The sequence below is a fragment of the Saimiri boliviensis genome, chromosome 14 (genome assembly GCF_048565385.1).
Source record: "Saimiri boliviensis isolate mSaiBol1 chromosome 14, mSaiBol1.pri, whole genome shotgun sequence".
Classification (NCBI taxonomy): domain Eukaryota; kingdom Metazoa; phylum Chordata; class Mammalia; order Primates; family Cebidae; genus Saimiri; species Saimiri boliviensis.
The window spans coordinates 79972753-79986989 of NC_133462.1; positions in this window are offsets into that span (position 1 = coordinate 79972753).

Below are 14237 nucleotides of genomic sequence, written 5' to 3' on the forward strand. Positions count from 1 at the left end.
AGCTTTGCAAATCTTTGTCTGATCTGTTAATGGCGAATTCCACTGTCTGCAACATCCTGGCTAACCAGAGGTCCTGAGTCTCCCCGTGACAACTTCACTGTTAGCATAACCAGCATTCAAGAAAGCCAGCACACTAAGCATATCTGTAACCAAGGACTCTCATAGGCTATTTCACTCCCTGCCACCTCCACCAGAGCAGGTGCTGGTATCCATGGCTTGGAGACCTGAAGATGGATCACTTCAAGAGACCCTTTGCAGACATTCTCCGGCATCAGCCCAGAGCCTGGTAGACCCACTGAGTGGCTAGACCGAGACGAGCAATAACAATCACTGCAGTTCAGCTCTCAGGAAGCTGTATCCAAAGGGAAGGGGGAGTGCCCCATATCAAGGAATGACCCCATGGCACAAAAGAATCTGAACAGCAGTTCTTGAGTTCTAGACCTTTCCACCACTGAAATAGTCTACCCAAATGAGAAGGAATCAGAAAAATAATTCCGGCAACATGACAAAATAGGGTTGTATTAACACCCCCAAAAGATCACACTAGCTCCCCAGCAATGGATCCAAACCAAGAAGAAATCTCTGAATTGCCAGAATAATAATTCAGAAGGTTGACTGTTACTCAAGGAGATGCCAGAGAAAGTTGAAAAACAACTTAAATTTAAAAAACAATATAGGATGTGAATGAAAAATTCTCCAGAGAAATAAGGGGAAAAAATCACAACTTCTGGAAATGAAAGACACTTAGAGAAATACAGAATCCACTGGACAGTTTCAACAACAGAATGAGAAGGAAGAACTTAAGAGCTTGAAGACAGGGTTTTCAAATTAACTGAATCTGACAAAGACAAAAAAATAAAAGGCACAAGCCTCCAAAAAAAAGTGGGATTATGATAAATGGCCAAACCTAATAATAATTGGTATTCCTAAGAAAGAAGAGAAATCTAAAAGTTTGGAAAACTTATTTGAGGAAATAATTGAGAAAAATTTCCCTGATTTTGCTAGAGAGCTAGATATCCAAATACAAGAAGCTCAAATAACACACCTGGAAAATGCACTGCAAAAAGATAATCACCTAGGCACACACAGTCATCAGGTTATCTACAGTCAAGATTAATCTTAAGGGCAGTGAGACAAAAGCATCAGGTAACCTATAAAGGAAAATCCATGAGATTACCAGCGATTTCTCAGCAGAAACCTTAAAAGCAAGAAAGGATTAGGGTCCTATATTTTAGCCTAACTGAAACAAAATGATTGTCAGTCAATAATTTTGCATCCAGAAAAACTAAACTTCCTAAATGAAGGTGAGAAAAAATCTTTTTCAGACAAACAAATGCTGAGAGAATTCACAAAGCAGTGCTGCAACAAATGCTGAAAGGAGTTCTAAATTTTGAAACAAAACCTCGAAACACACCAAAATAGAACCTTCTTAAAGGATAAATCTCATAGGGCCTACACACACACACACACACACACACACACACACACACACACAATGGGATAAAAAGTTATTTAGGCAACAACTAGCATAATGAATAGAACAGTACCTCACATCTCAATATGAATGTTGAATGTAAATGGCCTAAATTCTCCACTTAAAAGATACAGAATGGCAGAAATGGATAGAAATCCACCAACCAAGTATCTGCTGTCTTCAAGCAATTTACCTAACACAAAAGGACTCATAAACTTAAGGTAAAGAGGTGAAAAAGATATTCCATGCAAATGGAAACCAAAAGCAAGCAGGAGTAGCTATTCTTACATCAGACAAAAGAGACTTTAAAGCAACAACGACAAAAAAAAAAAAAAAAAAAAAAAAAAAAAGAGAAAGAGGGCTTTATATAATGATAAAAGGATTAGTCCAACAGGAAACTGTCACAACCCTAAATACATATGCACCTAACATTGGAGCTCCCAAATTCATAATACAATTACTACTAGACCTAAGAAATGAGATAGCAACACAATAATAGTAGGTGAATTCAATACTCCACTGACAGCAGTAGATGGGTTATCAAGACAGAAAGTCAACACAGAAACAATGGACTTAAAACTATCCCCTAGAACAAATGGACATAACAGATATTTACAGAACATTCTACCCAGCAACTGCAGAATATACATTCTTTTCATCGGCACATGGAACACTGTCCAAGATAGACCATATGATAGATCACAAAACAAGTCTCAATAAATTTAAGAAAATCAAAATTATATCTAATATCCTCTCAGTGCAATAAAACTGGAAATTAACTCCAAAAGGAACCCTCAAAACTATACAAATACATGGAAATTAAATAACCTGCTCTTGAATGATATTTAAGTCTACAATAAAATCAAGATGGAAAATTTTTTAAAAAAGTTATTTGAACTGAACAATAATAGCTTCTGGGATACAGCAAAAGCAGTGCAAAGCAGAAAGTTCATAACTTTAAATGTCTGAAAAGTCTGAAAAGCACAAATAGACAATCTAAGGTCACACATCAAGGAATTAGATAAACAAGAACAAAACAAAACCAAATCCAGCAGAAGAAAAGAACAAACATCAGAGCAGAACTAAATGAAATTTAAAGAAAAATATACAAAAGATAAATGAAACAAAAAGGTGGTCTTTGAAAAGAGAAACAAAATTAATAGAATATTAGTGAGATTAACCAAGAAAAGAGGAAAGATCCAATTAAGCTCAGTTAGAAACAAAACAGGAGATATTACAACTGATACTACAGAAATACAAAAGAACATCCAAGGTTACTATGAACACCTTTACATGCACAAACTAGAAAACCTTGAGGAAATGGATAAATTCCTAGAAACACAACCCTTCTAGATTAAATCAGGAAGAAACAGAAACTCTGAACAGACCAATAAAAAGCAGCGACATTGAAACAGAAATATATTCCAACAAAAAAAGTCCAGGGCCAGATGGATTCACAGCTGAGTTCTTTCAGGCATTCAAAGAACTGGTACTAATCTTACTGAAATGATTCCAAAAGACAGAGAAAGAAGGAATCCTCCCTAAGTCATTTTATGAAGCCAGTATCACCCTAATATCAAAATCAGGAAAGGACAAACAAACAAAGAAAACTACAGATCAATATCCTTGATGAACACAGATGCAAAAATTCTCAACAAAATACTAGCTAATGAAATCCAGCGGCCTATCAGAAAGATGATCCACCATGATCAAGTGGGTTTCAGGGATGCAGGGATGGTTTAATGTATGCAAGTCAATAAATGTAATAAATCACATAATCAGAATTAAAAACAAAAATCATACGATCATTTCAATAGACCCAGAAAAAGCATTTGACAAAATCCAGCATCCATTTATGATTAAAACCCTCAGCAAAGTTGACATAGAAGGGACATGATGACATCAAGTTAATAAAAGCCATCTGTGACAAACCCACAGCCAACATTATACTGAACAAGGAAAAGTTGAAAGCATTCCTCCTGAGAACTGAAACAAGACAAGGATGCCCACTTTCACCACTTCTATACAACATAGTACTACTGGAAGTACTAGCCAGAGCAATCAGACGAGAAAAAAATAAAGAGCATCCAAATTAGTAAAAAGGACATTAAGGCCAGGTGTGGTGGCTCATGCCTATAATCCCAGCACTTTGGGAGGCTGAGGTGGGCGGATCATGAGGTCAGGAGATCAAGACCATCCTGGCCATGGTGAAACCCCATCTCTACTAAAAAAATACAAAAAATTAGTCAGGTGTGGTGGCACACACCTGTAGTCCCAGCTACTCAGGAGGCTGAGGCAGGGAAATCACTTGAACCTGGGAGACAGAGGTTGCAGTGAGCCAAGATCATGCCACTGCACTCTAGTCTGACAATAGAGCAAGACTTCATCTCAAAAATAAATAAATAAATAATAATAATAAATGTTGGCATGGATGTGGTGAAAAGAGAACACTTTTACATTGCTGGTGGTAATGTAAACTAGTACAACCATATGGAGAACAGTATGGAAATTCCTTAAAGAACTAAAAGTTGAACAACCATTTGATCCAGCAATCCCAATACTAGGTCTCTACCCAGAGGAAAAGAAGACATTATATGAAAGAAGTCATTATACTAAAATGACACTTGCATATGTATGTTTATAGTGGCACAATTCACAATTGCAAAAAATATGGAACCAGCCTAAATTCCCATCAAACGAGTGGATTAAAAAAATGTGATTATATATATAAAATCTACAAGAAAATATTATATATGGAATATATATATATATATATATATATATATATATAAAATGATACTTCACAATGGAATACTGAGGAGGGAGACCCAGGCATTTAGGATTCCCTCCTCCTCTGTCACATCCACTGTGCATCTCAATAGAAGAGAGAGCAGGCCAGCTGGTGCCTCCCGAATCTTCTTCCTGAAAACAACAGGCTAGGCCTTGGGGAAACTTCAGAAGGCACTATTTTTACCTAAAACAAGATCAAACCAGACACCTTTTCACATGTGAGTCCTAAAACTGTAAACCGGAACCCTTTCATATGTAATTCCTGAAACTGTGAACTGAAACCCTTTCATATGTAATTCCTGAAACTATGAACTTAAGATTCTTCCATGTGTAGCATCTAAAATATAAGCCTATATAAAGGCTGAACCTCCCTTTGTTGGACGAGTTTTACTGTTAGGCACATATGCCGCAAAAGCTCCCAGCTGTAATACATTCCTTCCTCCTGCATTCGGTGTCTGAGAGATCCTTTCCCGCAGCCACTCCTGCTACAATACCACTCAGCCATATATTGGAATGCAATAACAGCATTTGCAGCAACCTGGATGGAGTTGGAGACTATTATTCTAAGTGAAGTAACTCAGGAATGGAAAACCAAATATACTATGTTCTCATTTGTAAGTGGGAGATAAGCTATGAGGACACAAAGGCATAAGAGTGATATAATGGAGTTTGGGGACTCGGGGGGAAGCATGGGAGGGACGTGAGGAATAAAAGATTACTTGGGTACAGTGTACACTGCTGATGTAATGAATGCACCAAAATCTCAGGGGTCACCACTAAAGAACTTTTCCATGTTTAACTAAAAACCACCTGTTTTCCCAAAAAGTATTGAAGTTAAATTAAATTAAAAATTTTTTTAAAGTATTAGAACCCCTTTCCTTGGTAACAGCAAGATGTCTGTGAGCAGTGTTTCAGGGTTGTGGAATGTGGTAGAGGACTGGCCTAGAAACACTAGTTGCAAAGGAAGCCCATCTGATCCATCATAATGTTAGACTCCATTCAGTGTATTCTTTCTTATATCACTCCTTGGAGTGGGGAAAGAATGAGTAAGCCTCCAGGAAGAAGGCAGTGAGCCTGCCTTCAGATGGCCAACTAGGTAGACTGCAACAGAAGGTAACTCATTGTTCCCTCCCCACAGTTTTCCCCACACCCAAACCTAGAAAGTTCATCTCAACTCTACACTGTGAACTCATGGCCCTAAATCTTTTCAACATTTTTAATGTAAAATTTCAAAGATACAGAAAAGTTAAAAGAATGGTACAATGAAAACACATGTCTACCACCTAAATTTTACAGTTGTTAACTTTGCCCTGACTTTGTTTTAAAGCTTGTTTTAAATATTCCTGAGATTAGGCAGAGTTGCCCATCTGGTTATGCTGGGAAGTTACAAGGTGATGGGGATGCTTGGTGCCTTAGAATGATGTCTGTATTTTCCAAACCACCCCGCTAAACTGAGATGTGGTCTAACAACAACAACAAATGTATTTATATGAAAATCCACTTGAAGTAATAAAAATTAAATCAATTTTTAGGTGCCCTATCTTTATTGAAAAGCACATGCACTCCAGCCATCCTAGAAAACCTATCTTGGAATCACAATTATGTATCAGTTTTCCTCACACCATGGTTACACTTTGACAGAGCCATGCTCTCTCTTGAGTTTTCAACACAGCAAAGAGCCACAGTAGAAAAAGTACTCAATTTATGAGAGCACAATGTAGACTAATAAGTCACATAGAAAACAGACAAGTGCTCTTTTGTTAAAAGATTTTCTACCAGAGTGTTTGAAGCCATTTGAACCAAATTGGGAAGAAAACATCATAGTGAGCCAAAGAAAGGGTATTTTTAGATGTTTACAACAAGACAAAAAGCATTAATCAGAAAAGTTAAAGACATTTTTTAAATCACAATCTTAGAATGGTTAAGGGCTGTGTACAGTAGCTCACATCTATAATCTCTGCACTCTGGGAGGCTGAGGCAAGAAGATTGCTTTAGCACAGGAGGTCAAGACCCTACCTCTACAAACGAATTAAAAAATTAGCTAGGAGGCCGGACGCAGTGGCTCACGCCTGTAATCCCAGAACTTTGGCAGGCTGAGGCAGGTAGATCACCTGAGGTCAGGAGTTCGAGACCAGCCTGGCCAACATGGCGAAAACTCACCTCTACTAAAAATACAAAAATTAGCCAGGTGTGGTGGTGGTACTCAGGAGGCTGAGGCAGGAGAATTCCTTGAGCCCAGGAGAGAGAAGTTGTAGTGGGCTGAGACTGTGGCACTGGACTCCAGGCTGGGTGACAGAGCAAGACTCTGTCTGAAAAAATAGAAAGAAATTAGGAGTGGTGGCCCTTGCCTGTGGTACCAGCTACTTGGGAGGCTGAGGTGGGAAAGTTGCTTGAGCCTGGGAGTTCAAGGCTAAAAGGAGCCATGCTCATGCCACTGCACTCCAGCCTGGGTGACAGAGTAAGACTTGATCTTAAAATAAAAATAAAGAATGGCTAAGGGATTTGCTCAAGGTCACATAAGTTGTGACAAAATTGGGTCTGTCTTGGTCTCCAGTTCTAGTCTAATGGAGGGTCCCTATTTGTATTCTAATGGTGGATCCCTTGGGGGGGGTCTGTCTTCCTTTATTGAGAAAGAGGATAATATGCTGTTCTTCAAATACAGGGAATAGAGAACAAAAGAATTTTAAACAAATAGGAACTCAAATGACCAGAACCAGATTTAAATGTTGGTCTTTTTTATCCAAGGGAAGAAGCTGTGGCAGGAAACAAGCATTTGCCTATATTATTTCCTTAGTGGAACACCTGTGAGCCTTAATGTCTCTAACACTTCTAACCACAACCTTAGTTATAAAACTGGGAACGTTCTGAAGGGGGAGTTTTGTATTTAGTCTTTTTAAGCCAAGACTAAATGTAAAATATTCCCTCACTCCTGAACAGCCGACAGAGGAAGAGCATTACAAAGGCAAGAACCTCGGTAGGCAAAACAGGATTCTGTTTATTCAATTTAACAAATATTTATATATATTATCTACTTTGTGCCAGGCACTATTTTAAGAACTTTAAAGTACTAACTTTGTTTAATCCCCACAGAATCCCTAGATGATGCTCACCAGCTAAAGTTGACTCCAAGAACCCATCAAGAAGTTTTCTGAGAGTATTGAGGAGTTTGAATAATGTGCTGGGTCTGTAGATTGGGTGATGGGGGTGTACACTGAGTGATGATGGCATAGACTGAGTGATGATGGTGCACATTGAGTGATAATTATGTAGATTGAGTGATGATGGCACAGACTGAGTGAAGATAGTGCAGATTGAGTGATGATCATGTAGGTTGAGTGATGATGTGTACACTGAGTGATGATGATGCAGACTGAGTGATGATGGAGTAGACTGAGTGATGATGGTATGGACTGAGTGATGATGGAGTAGACTGAGTGATGATGGTGTAGACTGAGTGATGATGGAGTAGATTGAATGATGATGGTGTAGACTGAGTGATTATTGCGTGGATTGAGTAGACTGAGTGATGATGGTGCAGACTGAGGATGATGGAGTAGACTGAGTGATGACAGAATAGACAGAGTGGTGATGGTGTAGACTGAGTGATGATGGTGTGTAGACTGAGTGATGATTGCATGGATTGAGTAAACTGAGTGATGAGGGTGCAGACTGAGGATGATGGAGTAGACTGAGTAATGATGGAGTAACTGAGTGATGATGGTGTAGACTGAGTGATTATTGTGTGGACTGAGTAGACTGAGTGATGATGGTGTAGACTGAGTGATGGTGGTACAGACTGAGGATGATGGAGTAGACTGAGTGATGATGGAATAGACTGAGTGATGATGGTGTGTAGACTGAGTGATGATTGCATGGATTGAGTAGACTGAGTGATGATGATGTAGATTGAGTGATAATGGTGCAAACTCAGTGATCATGGCCATCATGGCAGATGAAGGACTGAGGGGAGAGAACATACAGGTGCCCAGAAATCTGCATGAGATTCCTGCAGCTGCTGAAGCAAATGCCCACATGCTGGCTGGCTTGAAATAGCACATTCATTCTCACCAATTATGGAGGCAAGAAGTCAAAAATCAGTTTCACTGGGTCCAAATCAAGTTGTCAGTGTGGCCATGCTCTGCACCAGAGGCTCTAGGGGAGAATCCATTCCTTACCCCTTCCAGCTTTCAGTGGCTGCTGCCATTGCTTGACTTGTGGTCACACCATCTAATCTCTCCTCCATCTTCACATCAACTCCTCTGTGTGTATCAAATCTCTATCTCTCTTTCTCTCTTTCTCTTGAGACAGGGTCTTGCTCCCTCACCCAGATTGGAGTGCAGTGGTGTGATCATGGCTTATGGCAGCAGCCTCAACCTCCTAGTTTCAAGCGATCCTCCCACCTCAGCCTCCTGAGTAGCTGGGACTACAGGCATGCACCCACCATGTCCAGTTAATTTTTTTTTTTTTTAAGATATGGGGTTTCACCATGTTTCCCAGGCTGTTCTTGAACTCCTGGGCTCAAGCATCCTCCCTCCTCAGCCTCCCAAAGTGCTAAGATTACAGGTGTAAGCCACAACACCCAGCCTCCCTCTACTTCTTTCTTATAAGGACATTTGTGATAGCATTAGGACCCACCTGGATAATTCAGAATAATCTCCCTATCCCAAGATCCTTAAACAACTCTGCAACTCTTTTCAAGTAAGATCACATTTACAAATCCCAGAGATCTTTGGGGGGCCATTTTTCAGCCTCTCACAAAATCATCTGGCCAGTAGTATCCCTGCCAACCTACCCATCCACACCCTCCCAAAATAAGCAGTATTCTGCAAGGGAGCAGGACCCTTTATCTGCAGCTTTATCAAAGTTATAGAAAGGTAGATTTAAGGGCACTGCAGGAAGCTTTTTGAAAGGCACCTCAAAATGCAGTGAGCCAGCTGCCCTCAGAGCTATGGCCAAATGTCTGTGATGGAGATCCCCACACTGGTCAAGAGGTGGATTTGATACGATGCTAAAGATTCCCTTGCAACATTTAAAGAAAGCCAATCTAATGCTTCCCTGTTTTCCAGAAGTCACCTTATTTGGATGCCTCTGGCAGAGAAACCAAGCAAACACCTGCTCCAGGGCTGAGCATTCAGTATCTATCTATGCTCCTTAATTTGCATCCAAGATCAGTACCTAACTCATTTATGTTCTGCAAACAAATAGGACTACTTGTCCCTCTCACAGCATGTGCTGCTCATTTTATACCTGGTTTCATCTTATCTGTCCTGCCCTTATGTTCCCTTTGTCCTCATTCTAACCCCACAGTTCTTAAAATTACATTTTATGTTATGTGAATTTTATGAAGCATCCAGGAATAATTTTAGGAACAAAGGGTATATAAATAATATCAATCCCAAATGCCCATCAATGATAGATTGGATAAGGAAAATGTGGCACATATACACCATGGAATACTATGCAGCAATAAAAAAAAGTATGAGTTCATGTCCTTTGCAGGGACATGGATGAACCTGGAAACTGTCATTCTCAGCAAACTGACACAAGAACAAAAAACCAACACTGCATGTTCTCTCATAAGTGGATGTTGAACAATGAGAACACATGGACACAGGAAGGGGAACATCACACACTGGAGTCCGTTTCGGGGTGGGGGACTGGGGGAGGGATAGCAGGGGGTAGGGAAATTGGGGAGGGATAACATTGGGAGAAATACCTCATGTAGGTGACAGGGGGATGGAGGCAGCAAACCACCATGGCATGTGCATACCTACGTAACAATCCTGCAAGATCTGCACATGTACCCCAGACCTTAAAGTATAATAATTAAAAAAAAAATAGTATCAATCCATTTAATAAATACATGACAAAACATAGCTGTGGTCTAGAACATGTCTCCTACCCTATGGGGTGTTTTTGGACTCTCTCCAGCACCAGGTGGAGACAAGTTCAACTTCCAGGTCTTATGTTGGAGCTCCTTCCAATTGGAGCTCCCTGCACATGGAAATGAGTTGGTAAGGGTAGCTGAGACTGTGCAGGTTTCTGACCAATGAGACAGTCATTCAGGGTGTGTCTGACAGAAGCTTCTCAAGAGAAGTCACATGGTGATGGTGTATGACTGGAGGGGGACTGAGCTGAGCCTGCCTTTCCTCATATTTCTGCCAAAGAAGGCAAATAGAGCAAGAATTTTGGGGATCAGTCCCAAAGAGGACCAGTGCCCAGTTGAGAGGTTGCTAGTTGTGACATGCTTGTAATGACAGTAACTATGAGATGAGCCTGGTGGGTGTGCACCCACCCTCATTCTCCAGACCTCTCCATCTAGATTCCCGAAGCATGTATGCACAGGGACTCACCAAACCAATGGGCGGGATTGCTGGCTTGCCCTGCAACCTCAGATCCCCGAGGCCTTTCTACCTTTGTGCTGGACTTAGGAATTTTGAATGAGCTTTCTTGGCACTTTAACACAAACAATGTTCTAGATACATTTAACGCAACGTTCTAGATACCAAACAATGTTCTAGATACCATCTTGCCACTTTAACACAATGTTCTAGATACCACTGTGCCTGGCCTTAAAAAAAAATTTAGGCCAAGTGCAGTGGCTCACGCCTGTAATTCCAGCACTTTGGGAGGCCAAGAAGGGCAGATCACTTCAGATCAGGAGTTCGAGACCAATCTGGCCAACATGGTAAAACCCCATCTCTACTAAACATACAAAAAAAAAAAACTTAGCCAGGCATGGTGGTATGTGCCTGTAATCCCAGTTACTGGGGAAGCTGAGGCAGGAGGATCTCTTGAACCCGGGAGGTAGAGGTTGTGTGAGCCAAGATCACATCGCTGCATCCAGCCGGGATGGCAGAGCACGACTTGTCTCCAAAAAATAAAAATAAAAATTGTTTGTTTTGTGTTTCAAGACAGGGTCTCACTCTGTCACCCAGTTTGAAGTGCAGAAGCAATGTTGGCTCACTGCCACCTCCACCTCCCGGGCTTGAGAGATCCTCCCACCCCAGCCTCCTGAGTAGCTGGGACTACAGGCATGCACCACCAGGCCTGGCTAAATCTTGTATATTTTGTAGAGAAGGGGTTTTGCCATGTTGCCCAGGCTTAGATACCATCTTAAATGGTCTCCTCTTTCACCCTTTCTCCCTGAGCCCCACACTCCAACATTTCATCATCCTAAGGGCAGGAAAAGAAAGAAAATGAAAGGTAAGGTGCCCATTTTCTTTAACTAGAACAGAACTGATCAAAGGCGTTGAGTTCTCATTTCCCTTCTCTTAGGCTGTGCCCTGGGAAGAGAACTGTGAAGAGCTCTCTGGCTGTATGGTGACTGTTCATTTTACCATGCCTATTTCTAACGCAAGAGCTCCTCCCATCAAAATCTACTTTCCTAATATAATGGTTTCTGGGGCTCCATTCCTCACTGAGCTTGTTAGAGCTTCTCTATCTTGGAGATAGAATGGGAAACAAGAAGATGGGGCCGTGGAGCTGCTGCCTGAGATGGAGGACGCATAATTTTCCAGTTAGCACTTACAACTGTCCTCTCCTCTCCTCAGGCAGCTGCCTTCCAGGCTATCACATCTTCCTTACTACGGCTTCATGCTTTTATTTTGCCAATATTGCTTTGTTGGCTTTGCTCAACGTTCTGTAGATACCGAGCTTGTTTGTGTTAGCTCGCCAGGGGATCCGTCAGGAGAATTAAGCTGGGTTTTAGGAACTTGACCTAAGTTTACCAGTGGCCAGTAAAGTCTGGAGGGCTGAGGTACAGCAGAAAAGTAATGCATTCCTATCACAATTGGCTAGAACAGAGGCATCGGCCAGGCTGTTTGGCGAAGCTATTTCCAAGGCCCACACCAGGTGGCGGGAAGGTCCACATCCATGAAATCAACACCCAGCAGGGGTCAGCTGTTCATCAGGTACAACTTCCAGATATTATCTTCCAGAGGTTACCATAACCTCGACTACTTTTGCGCTAAAAGTGTCCTCATTCATGAAGACAAGAAGACTGTACACGCTTGGAGTTTTAGAATCATTAAGTTTTCTTTGGGCAGAAAGATGACATGAAATGGCCAAAACTCAGCTACAGTGAAGTGACTTAAGATGCTGTGGAGCCTCCTCATCATCCACACACTTCGCTATATTTCCTAATGACAGGCTCTGAAAGAAACTAGGCCTGTCCACAGAGAAGCCAGACCAATATTCGATTTTTTAAAAATTACTCAATAAATCATTAAATAGTAAAGCACTGTCATGTAAGATTAAAGGGTTACACCATCTTTCTAGATTTCATGTCATACTGCAGCACTGGCCTATGCCTTAAATGCAGCTGGAGCACCAAGTGCATCTGAGAAGGCTCTCCAGCTCTGCCTGCATTTAGCCATGACCTTTAGCAAGTCATTTAACCTGTGTTTTCATTACAGAAATGAAAACGTTTTATGAAATACAACACTAGACATAAAAGTCTGGGGGGAGTTTGATCATGCCACTCCGTCAGCCTTCTCACTCTTTTCCCTGTAATGAATTTCTTCCTCCTTCAAAGCCGACGCAGATGTTATGATGGCAATACTTAACCATATGTGTTGGCTGTTTGTGTAACTGTCATATCTGCCCAAGGCTCTTTACGTCACTCTCAGTGGCTGGACCAATGTGACCTGGAGAAGTGCTAAATAAATATTAGTTGAAAAAATGTTATCGGCCTAGATTGGGGCAATTGAAAGCAACAAGTCAAGTGGATTAGCTGAATGCGAATTCTACTAGGGACACAGAGGAACTGTACCTTAACTGTGGATTGCAGGGCTTGAATTATTAAGAATTCTGGGTTCACTGCACATAAGCTGTAGAAAGCTACAGGCTCTTTTCTTTGACAACTATGTGCTTTGCCTTACAGAATAAATCATGGTTTCTTCAGCTTTCATCAGTTGATGTGGGATTGCCTTACCATCTCTCTGCTGGGAACAGAGTCTAACTTCCAGAATGGCAGACAAAGTCCCACTCTGGGCTTAAAGCTACAATTTATACCAGGTGGAAATAAAGAACAATAGTTGGATTTATCTTCTAATCCCTCGTGACACTTCTTATAAAGAACTATTGAAAACATTTTATAGTTTTATCCATATTAAATTCCTTGCCAAGCTGTATTTACATTATATATGGAGTAACAGTTTGGCATTATGTTTTCAGTGGAGTATCAAGTGTGGTGATTATTGTACACATGCAACTTCACCACAGGAGCAAGGAATGTGCTGGCCCTTCCCAGCAGCAAGGGAGAGGCCCCTGGCCTGCCTCGACTCATTCCACTCCTAACTCTGACAGACTATTCAGCAATAATGAGATGAAAGCCCCAAAACTCAAAGGCACAAAGAATCACTGCAGTTCCAGAACAGCCCAGAGGCAGCAACCCAGGGAAGGGAGCCATTCTGAGCCATGAGTTCCCCCAAGCCTGAACTGGTCCTTCGAGCTTCACTCCCTGGAGACTGTGGACACATTCTGAGAGGACCGGGGTCTCCTGACCATGGCCTCCACATGCTAGGCACTGGGCTGACAGAAAGCGGCCTCCTGAGCTTGAACAAAGGAATCATCAGAGGCATCTAGTTAAGAGACAGGGCCTGATTCAGCAGGGCTGGGGTGGTATGAGACTCTGCGTGCCTGATCTACGCAACACGCTTTGAACACTACCCAGCTGAAGGACTATCTCAACATTGCTCTGCACATCTGAATCACCTGGGAGGCTTCCTAGACCCACAGAGATGCCTACACCTCACTCCTAATTAAATCCAGATTGGGGGTGGGAGGGTACTGGTGCCCAGGCATCAGTCTTTTTCTAAACCTTCCCCAGGTGATTCTTAAAATGGTCAGGTTCAAGAGCAGCTGATCTAAGGATTCAACTCACTGTAAGCCGGGAACAGCCTCAAAGAACATCTTCCTGGAAGTGGCCCAGACTTAACTCTGCTGGTCTTAACTGCTTTCAGTTTTCCTG